This window comes from Eubalaena glacialis, unplaced genomic scaffold (assembly GCF_028564815.1).
Source record: "Eubalaena glacialis isolate mEubGla1 unplaced genomic scaffold, mEubGla1.1.hap2.+ XY scaffold_56, whole genome shotgun sequence".
NCBI lineage: Eukaryota > Metazoa > Chordata > Mammalia > Artiodactyla > Balaenidae > Eubalaena > Eubalaena glacialis.
Window position 1 is genome coordinate 315,800 of NW_026871455.1, and position 17,214 is coordinate 333,013.

Consider the following 17,214-nt stretch of genomic DNA (forward strand, 5'->3'; position numbering starts at 1 on the left):
GAAAGCCCACACACAACAACGAAGACCCAGCCCAGCCAAAAATAAGTAAATAAATAAATAAATTTATTTTAAACAACAAAAAAACTATATTACAATGCTGTAGTTATGCGATACTATGTTACTGGCACTAAAATACATACATAGACTAAAGGAACAGAATAGAGAGCCCAGAAGTAAACCCCTGTGTATAAGCAACTAATATTTGAGATGGGAGTAAAGCACACTCAGTGGGCAGGATAGTCTCTTCAACAAATGGTACTGGGACAACTGGATACTACTTATAGTTTTGGGGGGAACCTCCGTACTGTTTTTCATAGTGCTTGTAGTAATTTACATCTTTACCTACAATGCACAAGGATTTTCTTTTCTCCATGTTCTTTCAAACACTTGTAATCTTTTGTCTTTTGGCTGTAGCCATTCTAACAGGAGTGACATGATCTCATGGTTTTGATTTTCATTTCCCTGATGATTGAAGACATTGAATATTTTTTTCATATGTCTGTTGGACGTTTGTATGTATTCTTTGGAAAAAATATCTATTCAGATCCTTTATCCCTTTCTAATTAGTTGTTTTTTGTTTTGTTTTGCTTTTGTGTGTGATTTTTTTGTGTGTGTTTTTTTCTGTGCAGAAGGTTTTTTAGGTTGACTTAGTCCCATTTGTTTATTTTTGCTTTTGGTTTGTTGACTGTCCTTTGGGGTCATAACCAAAAAATCAGTATTCCCAAGACCAAGGCCAAGGAGATTTTTCCCCAGAATTTTTTTAGGAGTTTTATGGTTTCAAGTCATACATTTGTGTCTTTAATATCTTTTGAGTTAATTTTTGTGAGTAGTGTGAGATAGGGGTCCAATTTAATTCTTTTTTTAAAAAATTTATTTATTATTTATTTATTATTTATTTTTGGCTGTGTTGGGTCTTTGTTTCTGTGCGAGGGCTTTCTCTAGTTGCAGCAAGCGGGGGCCACTCATCATCGCGATGCGCGGGCCTCTCACTATCGCGGCCTCTCTTGTTGTGGAGCACAGGCTCCAGACGTGCAGGCTCAGTAGTTGTGGATCACGGGCCTAGTTGCTCCACGGCATTTGGGATCTTCCCAGACCAGGACTCGAACCCATGTCCCCTGCATTGGCAGGCGGATTCTCAACCACTGCGCCACCAGGGAAGCCCCAATTTAATTCTTTTACATTCATTAAACTGTACTAGTTTACATTTCCACCAAAAATGCACACGAGTTGCCTTTTCTTCACATTCTCACAAACATTTGTTTTTACTTTTCATTTTTATAATAGCCATTCTAACCCGTGTGAGCTGATGTATCATTGTGGTTTTGATTTGCATTTCTCTGATGATTAGTGATGTTGAGCATCTGATCATGTTCCTGTTGGCCATCTGTATGTCTTTTGGGGGGAAAAATGTCTTTTCAAGTCCTTTAGCCCATTTTTTATTTAATTTTTGACTGCTATTATTTTATGTTACTTATATATTTTGAATATTAAACCCTTATCAAAAAAATGGGTTGCACATATGTTCTCCTGTTCTATAGTTGCTTTTTAGTTTGCTGAATGTTCACTTTGCTATGCAAAGTTTTTCCTTTGTTTGTTTGCTGTAGTTCCACTTTTTGTTTTGTTTTGTTTTGTTTGCTTTTGCGGCTTCCACCTTTGGTGTTATATTTGAAAAATATTTGCCAAAACTATATTGAGGAACTTGTTCTTTATGCTTTCTTCAAGTAGTTTTACAGCTTTAGGTCTTATATTTAAGCCTTCAGTCCACTTTGAGTTAATTTTTGTGAGTGGTACAAGAAAGGGGTCCAATTGTATTCTTCTGTAGGTTGTTATCCAGTTTTTTTCCAGCACCATTTATTGAAGAGCCTGTATTTCCCCTACTGTGTCTCCTTGGCTCCCTTGTCAAATATTTGTTAACAGTAAATGACTGGTTTTATTTTTGTGCTCTTGATTCTGTTTCATTGGACTAGGTCCCTATTTTTTGCCAGAATCTAGTGTTTTGATTACTATAGCTTTGTAATAAAGTTTGAAGTTAGGAATTGTGATGCCCCTGGATTTGTTCTTCTTTGACCAGGTTGATTTGGCTATTAGTGGTGTTTTGTGGTTCCATACAAATTTTAGGGCTGTTTTCTCTTTCTGTGTAAAAATCATTGGAATATTGATAGGGATTGCACTGAATTTATAGACAGCTTTGCATAATATAGATATTTTTACAATATTCTTCTGGTTCATAACCATGGAAACTTTTTTCATTTATTTGTATCTTCAGTTTTTTCATCAGTGTTTTGTCATTTTCAGTGTGTGGATATTTTACCTACTTGGTTTAATTTATTCCTAAATGTTTTATTTATTGCTGATACCATTTTAAATATGATTGCTTTTTACATTTCTTTTTCAAATTGTTAGTATATAGAAGTACAATTGCTCTTCACATGTTGATTTTGTATCTTGCAACTTGACTGAATTTGTCTCTAAGTTGTAATACATTTTTTGTGGAATCTTTGGGATTTTCTCTATATAAGATTATATTAAATGCAAACAGAAATAGCTTTACTTTATCCTTTTCAATTTGGATTTCTTTTATTTGTTTTTCTTCCCTAATTGCTCTGGATATGACTTCCAGTATTATGCTGAAAAGGAGTGGTGAGAGTGCACGAACTTATTTTGTTTATATTTTTAGCAGAAAAACTTTCAAGCTTTCACCATTGAGTATGATGTCTGCTGTGAATTTGTTCAATATGACCTTTATTTTGTTGAGGTACATTCTACGTATAGCAATTTGTTGAGTATTTTTTATCATGGAATGTTCTTTAATTGTTTCACATGCTCTTTCTGTATCTATTGAGATAACCATATGATTTTCATATTTCATTCTCTTAATGTGGTGCACCACATGTTTGATTTACATAGGTTGAATTACCCTTGCATTCTAGGGATAAATTCCACTTGATCATGGCATATGATCCTTTCAATATACTGTTGAGTTTTGTTTGCTAGTATTTCACTGAGAATTTTTGCATCTATATCAGTAATACTTGACAATTTTCTTTCTTGTAGTGTTCTTTCTAGCTTTGGTATCAAAATAATGCTGGACTCAACAAATGAGTTTGGGAATGTACCTCAAAGTTTTTTAGAAAAGTTTGACATGGATTTGTTTTAATTTGATTTAAATGTTTGGTTGAATTCTCAGTGAAACAATCTGGTCTTAGCCTTTTTTTTTTTTTTCTGTAAATTGTTTATTACTGATACAATCTTTTCAGTCATCATTGGTCTGTTCGGTTTGTCTATTTCCTCCTGATTCAGTTTTGGTAGTTTTTTTTTTTTTTTAACAATATTGGAAAGCTAGTGACTTTTTTTTTTTTTCTTTGTTTGTTTGTTTTTTAATTAATTAATTAATTAATTTTTGGCTGCGTTGGGTCTTCGTTTCTGTGCGAGGGCTTTCTCTAGTTGCAGCAAGTGGGGGTCACTCTTCATCGCGGTGAGCGGGCCTTTCACTGTCGTGGCCTCTCTTGTTGAGGAGCACAGGCTTCAGACACGCAGGCTCAGTAGTTGTGGCTCACGGGCCTAGTTGCTCTGCGGCATGTGGGATCTTCCCAGACCAGGGCTCGAACCCGTGTCCCCTGCATTGGCAGGCAGATTCTCAACCACTGCGCCACCAGGGAAGCCCCCAGTTTTGGTAGTTTTTATGTTGCTAGGAATTCATTTCTTCTGTGGTATCAAGTTTGATGGTATATATTCGTTGATGGTCACCTCTCATGAGCTGTTGTATTTTTATTGCATCAGTTTTAATGTCTCCTTTTTCATTTCTGATTTTATTTGAGTATTCTTTTATTCTTCATTAATGAGCTAAAAGATTAATTTTGTTTTCATTTCAAAAACCACCTCTTGCATTGATGTTTTCTATTGTTTGCATGTTATCTGTTTATTTCTGTTCTCATATTTCTTATTTCATTGCTTTGTTACCTGTGAGCTTAGTGGTTTGTTCGTTTGTTTGCTAGTCCCTTGAGAAGTAAGGTTGTTTATTTATGATCTTTTTTCTTATTATAGGCATTTGTTGCAATAAACTCTCTTATAACTGTTTTTCTTGCAGCCCATAAGTTTTAGCAAGTTGTGTTTCCATTTCTTTTTAATTTTTTTTTAAATTTCAAAGACATTATTGTAAAGCTGTTGTAATTTCCCCCCCCCAGTTTTATTGAGATATAATTGAACACAGTACTATTTAAGTTTAAAGTGCACATTATAATGATTTGACTTCCATATATTGTGAAATTGTTATTGCAGTAAGATTAGTTAACATACATCATCTTATATAGATGCAAGAAAAGAAAGAAAAAGAAAATATAGTTTCCTGTAATGAGAACTCTTAAGATCTACTTGCTTAACAGCTTTCAAATATACCATATGGCAGTGGTAACTCTATTCATCATGTTGTACATAACATTCTCAATACTTATTTATCCTATAACTGCAAGTTGGTACTTTTGGACTTCATCAAATTCTCCCTCTTCCCACCTCCCTCCTCTGGTAACCAAAAATCTGATCTTTTTCTATGAGTTTTTTGTGGGTTTTTTTTTTTTTTTTTTTCACATATAAGCTTGGTCTGACTTCTCTCACTTAGCATAATGCCCTCAAGGTCCATCCATATTGTCACCAATGGCAGGATTTCCTTCTTTCATATGGCTGAATAATACTCCATTTTCTAAATACACCACAAGTTTGATATCCACTCATCTGTTGATAGACAAACATTTTTTTCCCATGTCTTGGCTATTGTGAATACTGCTGCTATGAACATGGAGGTGCAGATATCTCTTCAACATACTGTTTTTAATTCTTTCAATATATTCCCATAGATGAAAATGCTGGACCATATGGTACCCCTATTAAATTTTGTGGGCCTTCTCTAGCGTTTTCCATAGAGGCTGAACCAATTTATAAGATAAACAAAAGCACACAAATCAGCCCTTTTCTCCACATCTTTGCTAGCATTTGCTAGCAAATCTCTTGTCTCTTTGATGAATTCCATTCTAACAGTCCTGAGGTGATATCTCATTGTAGTTTTGATTTAATTTCCCTGATGTGTAGTGACGTTGAACACATTTTCATATATTTGTTGTACATTCACATATCTTCTTTGGAAACATGTCTATTGGGGTCTTTGGCACAGTTATTAATTGTCTTAATTTTTTTGTGCTATTGAGTTCTATGATGTATTTTGGATATCAACCCCTTATTAGTTATAAGGTTTGCAAATATTAGTTTTGATTACATAGGCTCTTTTCATCTTGTTGATTATTTATTTTGCTGTGTAGCAGATTTTTAGTTTGATATAGTTCCACTTGTTAATGTTTTAAATTGTTGCTTGTGCTTAAGGTATCATCAAAAATAATATTTAAGACCTGTGTTAAAAAGATTTTTACTGTTTTCTTCTAGGAGTTTTATGGCCTCCCGTCTTACAGTTGTCTTTACCTTATCTTATTTCTCTTTAATTGTCATGAGTGGTGTTAGACAGGAGTCTAGTTTTATTCTTTTGCATGTAACTATGCAGTTTTCCAAGCACTGTTTAATGAAGAGACTGTCTCTCCACCGAGTGTTCCTGACCGCCTTATCAAATATTAGTTGACCTTATATGCATGGGTTTATATCTTGATTCTCAGTTCTCTTTCATTGTTGTGTATGCCTTTTTACATGACAATACCATACTATTTACCTTACTAAAGCTTTATAATACAGTTTGATATCATGGAATGTGATACCTCCAGGTTTGTTTTTCTTTCTCATGATCGCATTGCATATACAAGTTCTTTTGTGGTTCCACATACATTTCTGTTTTTTTTTTCTACTTTAAAAAATGCCATTGGGTTTTGCTAGGAATTGCATTAAATCCATAGATGGCTTTGGGTAGTATGGACATTTTAAAACTATTAATTCTTCCAATTATGAAGAAGGGATAACTTTACATTTATTTCTGTCTTTTCCAATTTTTTCATCAGTGTATTGAAGGTTGTATTGTAGCTATCTTTCATCTCCTTAGATAAATTTATTCCTTATTATTTTATTAGTTTTGATGCTGTTATAAATAGAATGGTTTTCGTTTTTCAGATCATTGTTAGTGTATAGAAATATGACTGATTTTTGCATTTTAAGTGTTTACTCTGTAACTTTACTGATTACGTTGATTAGTTTTAAGAGGTCTTTGGTGAAGTTTTTCGGAGTTTCTATATATAAAATCATGTTATCTTAAAATAGACACACTTTTACTCCTTAATTTCCAGGTTTGATGCCTTTTATTTCTCTTCCTTGACCGATTGCCCTGGCTAGGACTTCCATTACTATGCTGAATGAGTGGTGAGAGTGGACTCCCTTGTCTTGTTTCTGATATTAGAGAAAAAGTTTCACACTTTCACTCTTGAGTGTGCTTTGAACTGTGACCTTGTCATATTTGGCCTTTTTTTAAAAAAATTATTTATTTTTGGCTGCATTGGGTCTTTGTTGCTGCATGTAGGCTTTCTCTAGTTGCGGTGAGTGGGGGCTACTCTTCGTTGTGGTGCGTGAGCTTCTCATTGCAGTGGCTTCTCTTGTTGCAGAGCATGGGCTCTAGGCATGTGGGCTTCAGTAGTTGTGGCACACAAGCTCAGTAATTGTGGTTCACGGGCTCTAGAGAGCAGTCTCAGTAGTTGTGGCGCACGGGCTTAGTTGCTCCTTGGCATGTGGGATCTTCCTGTATCAGGGCTTGAACCCATGTCCCCTGCATTGGCTGGTGGATTCTTAACCACTGTGTCACCAGGGAAGCCTCAATATTTGGCCTTTATTATGTTGAGTTACATTCATTTTATACCTAACTTATTAAATGCTTTTTCTGTGCCTATTGATATTATATTTTTCCTTTGTTCTATTAATATGATGCATCACATTTATTTGATTTGCTAGTATTTATTCAGAATTTTTAAACCTTTATTCACCAGTGTTATTGGCCTGTAATTGGCAGTGTCCATTTCAGATTATAATATCAAAGTAATGCTGACCTTGTAAAATGAGTTTCGGAGTTTCCCCTCCTCATCCATTTTTTCTCTTTCTTTTTTGAAGACTTTGAGGATTGGCATTGATGCATTAAATATTTGGTAAAATTTACCAGTGAAGCCATTTGATCTTCAGTTTTTCTTCATTTGAAGAGTTTTGATTATTCATTTAATTTCCATACTACTAATTGGTTCATTTAGATGTTCTCTTTCTTCGTAATTCACTTTTGTTAGGTTGTATGTTTCTAAGAATTTTTTCCATTTATCTAGGTTGCCCAGTTTGTTAGCATGTAGTTGTTCAAAGTAACATGTTATCCTTCTTATCTCTGTAGTAGAGTTGTAATGTCTTCTCTTTTAATTATAATTTTGTTGATTTGGGTGTTCTCTCCTTTTCCTTGGTTACTCTAGCTAAAGGTTTGAAATTTTATCTTTTAATGAACCAACTCTTAGTATTGCTAATCTTTTCTGTTGTTTTCCTCTTCTCTATCACATTGATTTCTGCTGTAATCTTTACAATTTTCTTCCTTCTGCTAATTTTGGGCTCAGTTTTGTCTTTTTCCAGGTCCTTGAAGAGAAGAGTTAGGTTTTTTATTTGAGATCTTTCTTAATTCGTAAGGTAGGCATTTATTACAATAAACCTCCCTCTTAACACTCCTTTTGCTGCCTCCCATAGCTTTTAGTATACTGTGTTTCCATTTCAGTTTGTCTCAAAATACTGTCTTATTTCTTCTTAAATTTATTCTTTGATAAATTAGTTGGTCAGGAGAGTGTTGATCAATTTTTTTGTATTCATTAGTGCTCCAGTTTTCCTCCTGTTATTGATTTCTAGTTTAATAATATGGTCAGACAATACACTTGGTATAATTTAAGTCTTCCTGAGTTTACTAAGATTTGATATGTGGTGTATCATGTGGTCTTTTCTAGAAAATATTTTTTCTGCACTTGAGAAGACTGTGTATTCAGCGTATGTTGGATAAAATGTTCTGTATATGACTCTTAGGATCATTTGGCCTTTAGTGTTGTTCACATCAACTGATTCTTTTTTTTTTTAATTGAAATATAGTTGAGTTACAATGTTGTATTAATTTTTGCCGTATAGCAAAGTGTCTCAGTTATACACATATATACATCTGTTTTATATTCTTTTCCATTATGGTTTATCTCAGGATATTGAATATCATGTAACCTGTACTGTACAGTAGGACATTGTTTTTTATCCATTCGTTATGTTATAGTTTGCAACTACTAACCCCAAACTCTCAGTCCATCCGTCCCCAAACCCCTCCCCCTTGGTAACCACAAGTCTGTTCTCTATGTCGGTGAGTCTGTTTTGTTTTGTAGATAGGTTCATTTGTACCATATTTTAGATTTCACATATAAGTAATATCATATAGTATTTGTCTTTCTCTTTATCGCTTACTTCACTTAGTATATTAATCTCTAGTTGCATCCATGTTGCTGCAAATGGCATTATTTCATTCTTTTTATGGCTGAGTCATATTCCATTGTATATATGTACCACGTCTTCTGTATCCATTCATCTATTAATGGACATTTAAGTTGCTTCCATGTCTTAGCTATTGTAAATAGTGCTTCTATGAACATTGGGGTGCATATATGTTTTCGAATTATGGTTTTCTCTGGATATATGCCCAGGAGTGGGATTGCAGGATCATATGGCAACTCTATTTTTAGTTTTTTTGAGGAACCTCCAAACTGTTCTCCATAGTGGCTGTGTCAATTTACATTCCCACCAAAAGTGTGGGAGGGTTCCCTTTTCTCCACACTCCCTCCTGCATTTGTTATTTGCTGGTTTTTGATGATGGCCATTCTGACTGGTGTGAGGTGATACCTCAGTGTAGTTTTAATTTGCATTTCTCTAATAATTAGTGATGATGGGCATCCTTTCATGTGCCTATTGACCATCTGTATGTCTTCTTTGGAGAAATGTCTGTTTAAGTCTTCTGCCCATTTTTTGATTGCTTTGTTTGGTTTTTTGTTATTGAGTTGTATGAGCTGTTTGTATATTTTGGAAATTAAGCTCTTGTTGTTCGTAGCATTTGGAAACATTTTCTCCTAGTCTGTATGTTCTTTTTTCATTTTGTTTATGCTTTTTTTGCTGTGAGAAAACTTATAAGTTTGAGTGGGTCCCGTTTGTTTATTTTTGCTTTTATTTCTATTGCCTTGGGAGGCTAACCTAAAAAAATACTGGTACAATTTATGTCAGAGAACGTTTTTCCTACATTCCCTTTTAGGAGTTTCATGGTGTTATGTGTTATATTTAAGTCTTTAAGCCATTTTGAGTTTATTTTTGTGTATGGTGGGAAAGTGTGTTCTAACTTTATTGATTTGCATGAACCAACTTTTCCAACACCTCTTGCTGAAGAGATTGTCTTTTCCCCCATTGTCTATTCTTGCCTCCTTCATCAGAGATGAATTGACCATGGGTCTGTGGGTTTATTTCTGGGCTCTGTATTCTGTTACCTTGATCCATATGTCTGCTTTTGTTCCAATACCAGGCTGTTTTGATTAGCATTGTAGCATTGTCTGACGTCTGGGAGGGTTATGCCTCCTGCTTTGTTCTTTTTCTCAGGATTGCTTTGGCAATTCTGGTTCTTTTATGGTTCCATATACATTTTAGGGTTATTCTAGTTCTGTGAAAAAATGTCATGTGTAATTTGATAGTGATCACATTAAACATGTAGACTGCTTTGGGTAGTACGGACACTGTCATTTTAAACAGCTGCAGCCTGTTCTTACTGTCAGTGCAACCAGCTCCCCTCTGGAAGCAGGTGTCCATGCAGGGCTCTTAGAAATAAGACAGACAACACCACCCACGAGGACTCTTCGTACACACCTCTGACCACTGCCTTTGCTTTCTAGATGTAACATCTTTAATCAAGTGGGTGGCATCTGTGGATGCAGCAGCCATCACCCTCCAGGACGAGTTAGTGCCCCTCCTACCACTGAGGAATGAGTGGCCCTGTGCCTCATTCCCACCAAGGGATCCAGTTTCAGGAGTTCAGGGAGCTTTTCTTTTGCTGCTTTAGTGGATGAGAAATGACACGTAACACATTGTCTTCTTTTCACTTCTCTTCTGATGATTGAGGCTGGACTTTCATCACTTTCAGTTATTTCTAGAATACAGCCACTTTTCCCAGGTCTGGGTGAGACCAGTGAACATGCCTTCCTGGGTGTTCTCAGCTACAGACTGTGATCCACATCCAGCGAGGAAACTCCACTCTTTGTGCAACTACTAAGTAGCTAGTGACTGGCTTCTGACCAACAGAATATAACAAGTCATGGGAGGTCAGTGTTAAGATTCATTGACAGAACCTCTGTCACTTCTCTCTCATTTGCTGCATCCTGTGTTCTCTCTCTGTTTCTGTCTCTCCTATCCCTGGACCTGGGGAAGCCTGCAAGGGTGTTAGTAGCTGCCATATGGAGAGGCCCACATAGGAGAGAACAAAGGGAGGTCCCAGGCCTCCAGACAGGGGCACTAGGCTCTCAGCTCAGACTTCATCCTGCCAGTACCCATCTCAGTGAGTCTGGGAGCAAATCCTCCTCTGTGGAGCGACAGCTGAGACCTCAGCCCCAGCCTCATAGAGACCTTGAGTCGAGGGCACCCAGCTAAGTACCGTGGGAGCTCAGGAGTAACTAGGTGTATGTATTTTGTATGTTGGGAAACCCTCCATAATGATCTTCAGTAAATCAGACAATCTTTAGCATAGAGCAGATCTACTCAATGTTATGTAAAAACAACCACAAAGATAATGTATGTTAATAAAGGTAATAAAATGGACTAAAAACAATAATAGTGAGAATTATGATGATATTACCATTACTACTGTTAAAGAGAAAAATAAACTTAGAAAGATGGCAGATTCGCGTACAGACTCCTCTAAGTAAATTTCAGGGTACCTATATCAGACGTTCTCTGGGGTATTTTAGAGTCAGAATCCTAGGTTTGCACAAAGAAATTTGTTTTGAGAGGAGAAAACAAGCAGGAGGGAGTAGAATACCAAAGAGGACGAGGGTGTGGGCGAACTTGGGAACTTATATGCAAACCAGGGAAGGGGCAGCCTAAGGGACATAGAATAAGTACCCCAGTCCATAATAAATGGACCTTTTACTGCCTACCTCATAACCACCACCTGATTTCAGAAGACTGGACAGTTGGCTAGGGGACCTAGGCTCCAGGCAGGGAAGTCAGGAGCTTTCTGCACACCCTACATGCAGAGGCTTCATCTGTGATACATGCTTAACCCCAGCACTGTCTCAACATCAGCACCTTGCCTGTGCTCCTGCCATTTGTACCTACCCGGTCCCATAAAGTCCAGACACTTCGGTTTGCATATGTCACACCAAGGCTTTTGGAAGATGTCATCCTAGGTGATCCTGGGTCAGCAGGGAGGATGATATGTTGGCACAAACAGTGCAGGGGCTCCCTGGGGGACTTAGAAAAATAAGTGGTTACTTGAGCAGGCACGTCACCATCTCTATGTCTGCCAGTGCTGCACCAGCTTTTCCTGGACCCCTGAGTGAATTTAGAACATGTCCCCAGGTTCAGGCATGCCAAGGATACTCTCCTTACTCCTCACTTGTCACAATGTCAGTTGCTGGGCTGACTTTTATAATTCGGAAGACTGGACTTCAGGAGGGACACCCTCTCCAGCCTTCCCAGGAGATGTGAGAGTGGTTCCTGGCCCAGTGTTGAGGTGGAAAATCCTGTGCTGAGTCTGGCAAGACAAGGGTGTCTTCCAGGGCTCTTGCACTGGCACCACTTTCTGGTCCCTTAAGAGGACTTAAACATTGTTCTAGAGGCTGAAGAAAGTCAAGAGTGTCCTCCCTGGGGCTCACTTACCAGTAACAACTGTCCCTTCCTCCAGTGGTTAAGTCTGAATATCTCAGGAGGCTCTCTGACCAACGAGTACCCATAAGTACAGCAGGAACCAGGAATCACCATGTGTATGTAAGTCTGTTGAAAACCCTCCACACTACTCTTCAGTAAATTGGATACATTCATGAGCAGAGAAACTTAATAAGAAATGCAATAACAACAATAGTGATAAATAATAATATCAATAGTGATTACCATCATAAAGATATTAATTGTACTACTACCAATAATAATACTAATAAACTTAAGGACTGAGGGATTACAGACTTCCCTAATTGAATGACAAGTTTCTTGGGGTATTTTGGAATCAGAGTCCTAGGTCAGCATAGGCTTTGGAGCCACAGTCGTAGGTTTGCATAGTGAAGGTATAAATAGAGCAAAAATAAACAGCAGCAGATAAAAGAAATCCATGGGAGGGCATGAGCTGACTTAAGTCTCATATTCCAACCCCAGAGGAGAGAACTATGTAGAAGAGAAAAGTCGATCCAGGGCTTTCCTGACACATGGAGCCAGCAAATCTTATGAGTTCTGACGACTGATGTCTGCAGCTCAAACCTGGGAAAGAAAAGCAGGACTCCAGATACACCTTCAATATGTGAAAAAAAACACGGAAAATGTACATGGAGCTTCAGCTCTATCTCTACCCCCACTGCCTGGCAATTGACAAAGTGGCAGATCAAGGCTATTGATTAACTTTTGATGCACCTACAGACTTACTTGAAATTGGGAGGAGAATATTAGTTACGAATTTGCATGTAAAATTTTTATAATAACCAATCTGGAAGTTGAATTACCACTTTTGTGGGAAATTGGTAGGTTATTTTACACAACACCTGATATGTTTCCTTTAGTAACATTTGTTCACAGTATATATATTTCTGAATATGTATGAAAGGGACATGCCATATCAGCCCAGAGAAGCCATTGAAGGGGCTTTAGAGATCAGTGACCTTTGAGGACGTGTTTGTAGAACTCACTCATGAAGAGTGGGACCTGCTGGACACATTGCAGAGAAAGATGTACACAGATGTGATGCTGGAGGACGTGCATTGTCTCATCTTCTGGGTGAGTCTCTCAATATTTATTTACTTCCTTATGCATGTCTTATTGAGATAGGCTCTGCAGCTTCCACATATGCCGCTGCACTCTTGGCCCTGACTCATGCTTCTGTAGCACTTAGAGCAACCTGGAATGAATGTGTTCCTTTACTTATCACAGCACATGTGTCCCTGCATGGAGATACAGTCTCCATTACCACAATCGCACGTATTCCTTACTAGTCTGCCACCAACACACAAAATAATGCTGAACACAGAAAAGGGCTATTTTATGTAACAAACAAGTGACTTTATGTTGCTAAGTAATTCTTCTGCTCCGGGGACTATTATGAGGTTTGAACACAGCAAAAATACATAACAGCTTGTATCCCCCTTTCTACATGAACTCCACGCAATAATCTCATGGGTCTTATGTTTATTGGATTCTGTTGGAAAACAGTGTTAACCACATTATGAAAACGTTGCTTCCTTCCTGGCTGAGACGTCTAGGCAGCCTGCAGCCTGTCTTTCCTCTTGGGCAAGAACAGCAGCAGCCAGAGGCTTTTCTGTCTTTTTTTTTTTTTTTTCACATATATTATACAATACACTTTATCTCGACAAAATTAGATGTTATATGCATCGGGGCTGGAACTGGGGTAGGACGAAAAAGTTCAATTCTGCCAGCTTTTTTTTTTTTTAATGCTATTCTTGTCTGCTTACATTCTTTTTTTTATGTATGTATGTATGTATGGCTGTGTTGGGTCTTCGTTTCTGTGCTAGGGCTCCCTCCAGTTGTGGCAAGCGGGGGCCACTCTTCATCGCGGCGCGCGGGCCTCTCACTATCGCGGCCTCTCGTTGCCGAGCACAGGCTCCAGACGCGCAGGCTCAGTAATTGTGGCTCACGGGCCGAGCTGCTCCGCGGCACGCGGGATCCTCCCAGACCAGGGCTCGAACCTGCGTCCCCCGCATTGGCAGGCAGATTCCCAACCACTGCGCCACCAGGGAAGCCCGACTTTTCTGTCTTTGAGTGAAGTATCGGGTGACAACCTTCAGTGTTTTCCCCCTTCAGGGTGCTGGAACACTTGAGCCTTGGCATCTTGTCCTGCACTTGCATTGCATGCACTGTTCTCAGCACAGAACTTTAAATCCATCTAGCATTTCCCACATGTATCAGGGCATCAGCTCTGCAAACCAGATGTAATTTCCCAGTTGGAGCAAGAAGAGTAGGTGTGGAGGGAAGAGGAGGGTTTCCCCAGGCTGGGGTCCAAGTCAGCTCCAGACACATGTGCTCAGTGTGGGGAGGGAGCAGGACACTTGGAATGTCAACTGGAGGTTTGCTCGACTAAAGGATATTTTTAGAAATGTATGTGAAGCCATTGAGTCAAATTATCCAGATTCTGTCATTACGCATCACACATCAATTTCTCTTCACGTTTCCCCCTGTACTTTTCACCTCAGAGAAGCAAAATTCCTGTCCTCGTGGGAGTTAAAATTTCATGTTTTTGTCTTTGCCATGGTCTCTTTAATAATTTTTCCTCTCATATTCCCTGTAGCGTCTGAATTTGTTTTATTTTTCTTTTACCTAAACACTGAACAGCTTTTTAACATTTTTCTAAACCATGTTTCTATTCACTGGTGTATTCCTCAAATTCATGTTCTTTCCCATGTACTGTACTTTTCAACAATTTAATCCTCCTAATGTCACATGTGTCATTTCTTATTTATTTAATTTAATTATTATTTTTGTCTTATTTCAAGCAAAAATTGTGACCATTAAAAGCAAAAAATGATATCCACGCAAGTTTTTTTTCCTGGTGGACCAATGTAGCTGTAAGAAATTAGTAAATTTCTTCAGGTGTGAACCCTGGTCATCCACATGTGAAACCTGGGAATGAGGTAAGTTAGGAATTCAGCAGACTCATATAACTCAGTTACAGTGTAGTGTAAACACTAGCCCAGCATAAAGTGTTCACTTTATGGACTAAATTAGACTGAATTTTGATGATAGCTAGTAGAAATGCTACAAAGGGGGGATGTCCCTGCAGAAGATTTACATACTATGTGTATGTAACTGACATGGAGATAATTTTAACTGGAGACTATCATTGAATAGACTTACATACACATGAATTTTCACAACATAGAAAACACTTTTACTGTAATGAATGAAGGAAAGCCCTCAGGGATTTTTAATTCCTTAGTCAACGTTGAATTCTCACACTGGATGTATTAATGCTAAAATCAAACCAAAAAGCCAGAGTTCATAACAAAATTCTCAGACATGGAAAAACTCTTATCAAGAAAGTTTTACCACACATTTCAACTATGAATTCATAATTTTGGCTAATAACCTATTATTTTATAAATAAGTAGAATAAAAATATAGATTTGTTAAGTAATCTTGGAATGATAAATACAAAATTTTGTAATAATAAGTACTTTTTAAAAATAGGTTAGTGTTAATAAATATATATAAACAAAGTTATATGTGACAATTATTATGATCCACTTAATTGTGATCGTCAGTAAGATTATCAGTTGCTTTCTCATCAGAAATTTTGCAGGCCAGAAGAGAGTGAAATGATATGTTTAAAGTACTGGCGGAAGCTACCTAACAACAATTCTATATCTTACAATATTATTCTTCAAAAATGAGGAAAATGAAAGACAGTCTCAGACAAAAGCTGAAGGAGTTCAGTACCATAATACCTACCTTTCAAGAAATGCTAAAGGGAGTACTTCAAGTTCAAACGGAAGGACACCAGTAATTTGAGGCCATATGAAAATATAAATTTCTCTGATAAAGGTAAATAAATGGACAAATAGAAAAAACCTATAATTTTGACTTGTAACTACACTTTTTATTATTCTAGGATAGTTTTAAGAACCAAAATATTAAAATAATTATAAATTTATTGTTATTGTGTGATTGTTTCTCCTAAAATTCATATGATAAAAATATAACCTCCAAATATGGTGGTATTAGGATGTAGGGCCTTTGGGTTGTGCTTAGGTTATGAGGACAGAGCCACCATGAATAGGATTTGTGTACTTTTATTTATTTTAAAATACGTATTTATTTACTTATTTGGCTGCATTGGCTCTTAGTTGCAGCACATGGGATCTTTGTTGTGATGCACAGCCTTCATATCTAGCTGTGGCACGGGGGCTCGGTTGTTGCAGCACACAGGCTCTCCAGGTGATGATATAATGAAAAGTCTATGACTCAGAAAAAGACCTTTACCTAACCCCCTTGATCTCACACTTCAGCCTCCAGAACCATGAGAAAGAAACTTCTGTTTATAAGTTACCCAAGCTGTGGCATTTTGTTATAGCATCCTCAAATAACTAATTCGTACATCTACATTAACAGAAAACAATGTATAAATATGTGATTTGTGACATTAATAACATGTAATTAATGTGTAATGTAATAGGAGCTGTAATAGAGATTTTGCATGTGATTAAAATTATTTTGATATCAGCTTAAGCTAGTTTGATAGGATTTTATATATAATCTCCATGGTATCCACAAATTTAATATGTATAGAATATACACAGAAGGAAATTAAAAGTAAGTCAGTCAGGGGACTTCCCTGGTGGTCCAGTGGCGAAGACTCCACGCTCCCAATGCAGGGGGTCTCGGTTCAATCCCTGGTCAGGAAACTAGATCCCACATGCCACAACTAAGAGTTCACATGCCGCAAAGAAGATCAAAGGTCCCCCATGCCACAACTAAGACCTGGCACAGCCAAATAAATTAATTTAAAAAATGAGTCAGTACAAAAAGTAAGCACAAAGGACGTCAGTATGGGAGAAAATGTGGACAGAAAAGCTCTATGACATTACAGGAAACAAATTGGCAATTAAAAGTCATTCCATGTCAGTAATTTATATATATATAGCTTAAACTCATCAGTTTAAAAACAAAGATGGACATGATAAACATAAAAAGGGTCCAACTTATGTTGTCTACAAGAGACTCACTTAGAAGTAAAGACACTCATATGCTGAAAGTGAAAATATGGGAAAAGATATTCCATGAGAACAGTAAGCAAAAGAGAAGTGGCTCTGCTGTGCTGCTGAGTCTGTGGCCCCTACTTTGCGGGGAGTAACAGGGGGCAGGGGCTGGGGCGCCCCTCCAACTTTCTGCACCATGAGCCAGGGAAGTCAGAGGGACTTGGTCCCCCTCCCGAGTTCCACTGTTCCTCCAATGAGATGGTGCTAATCAATAAAGACTGGGGTATAGCTGATTCACTTT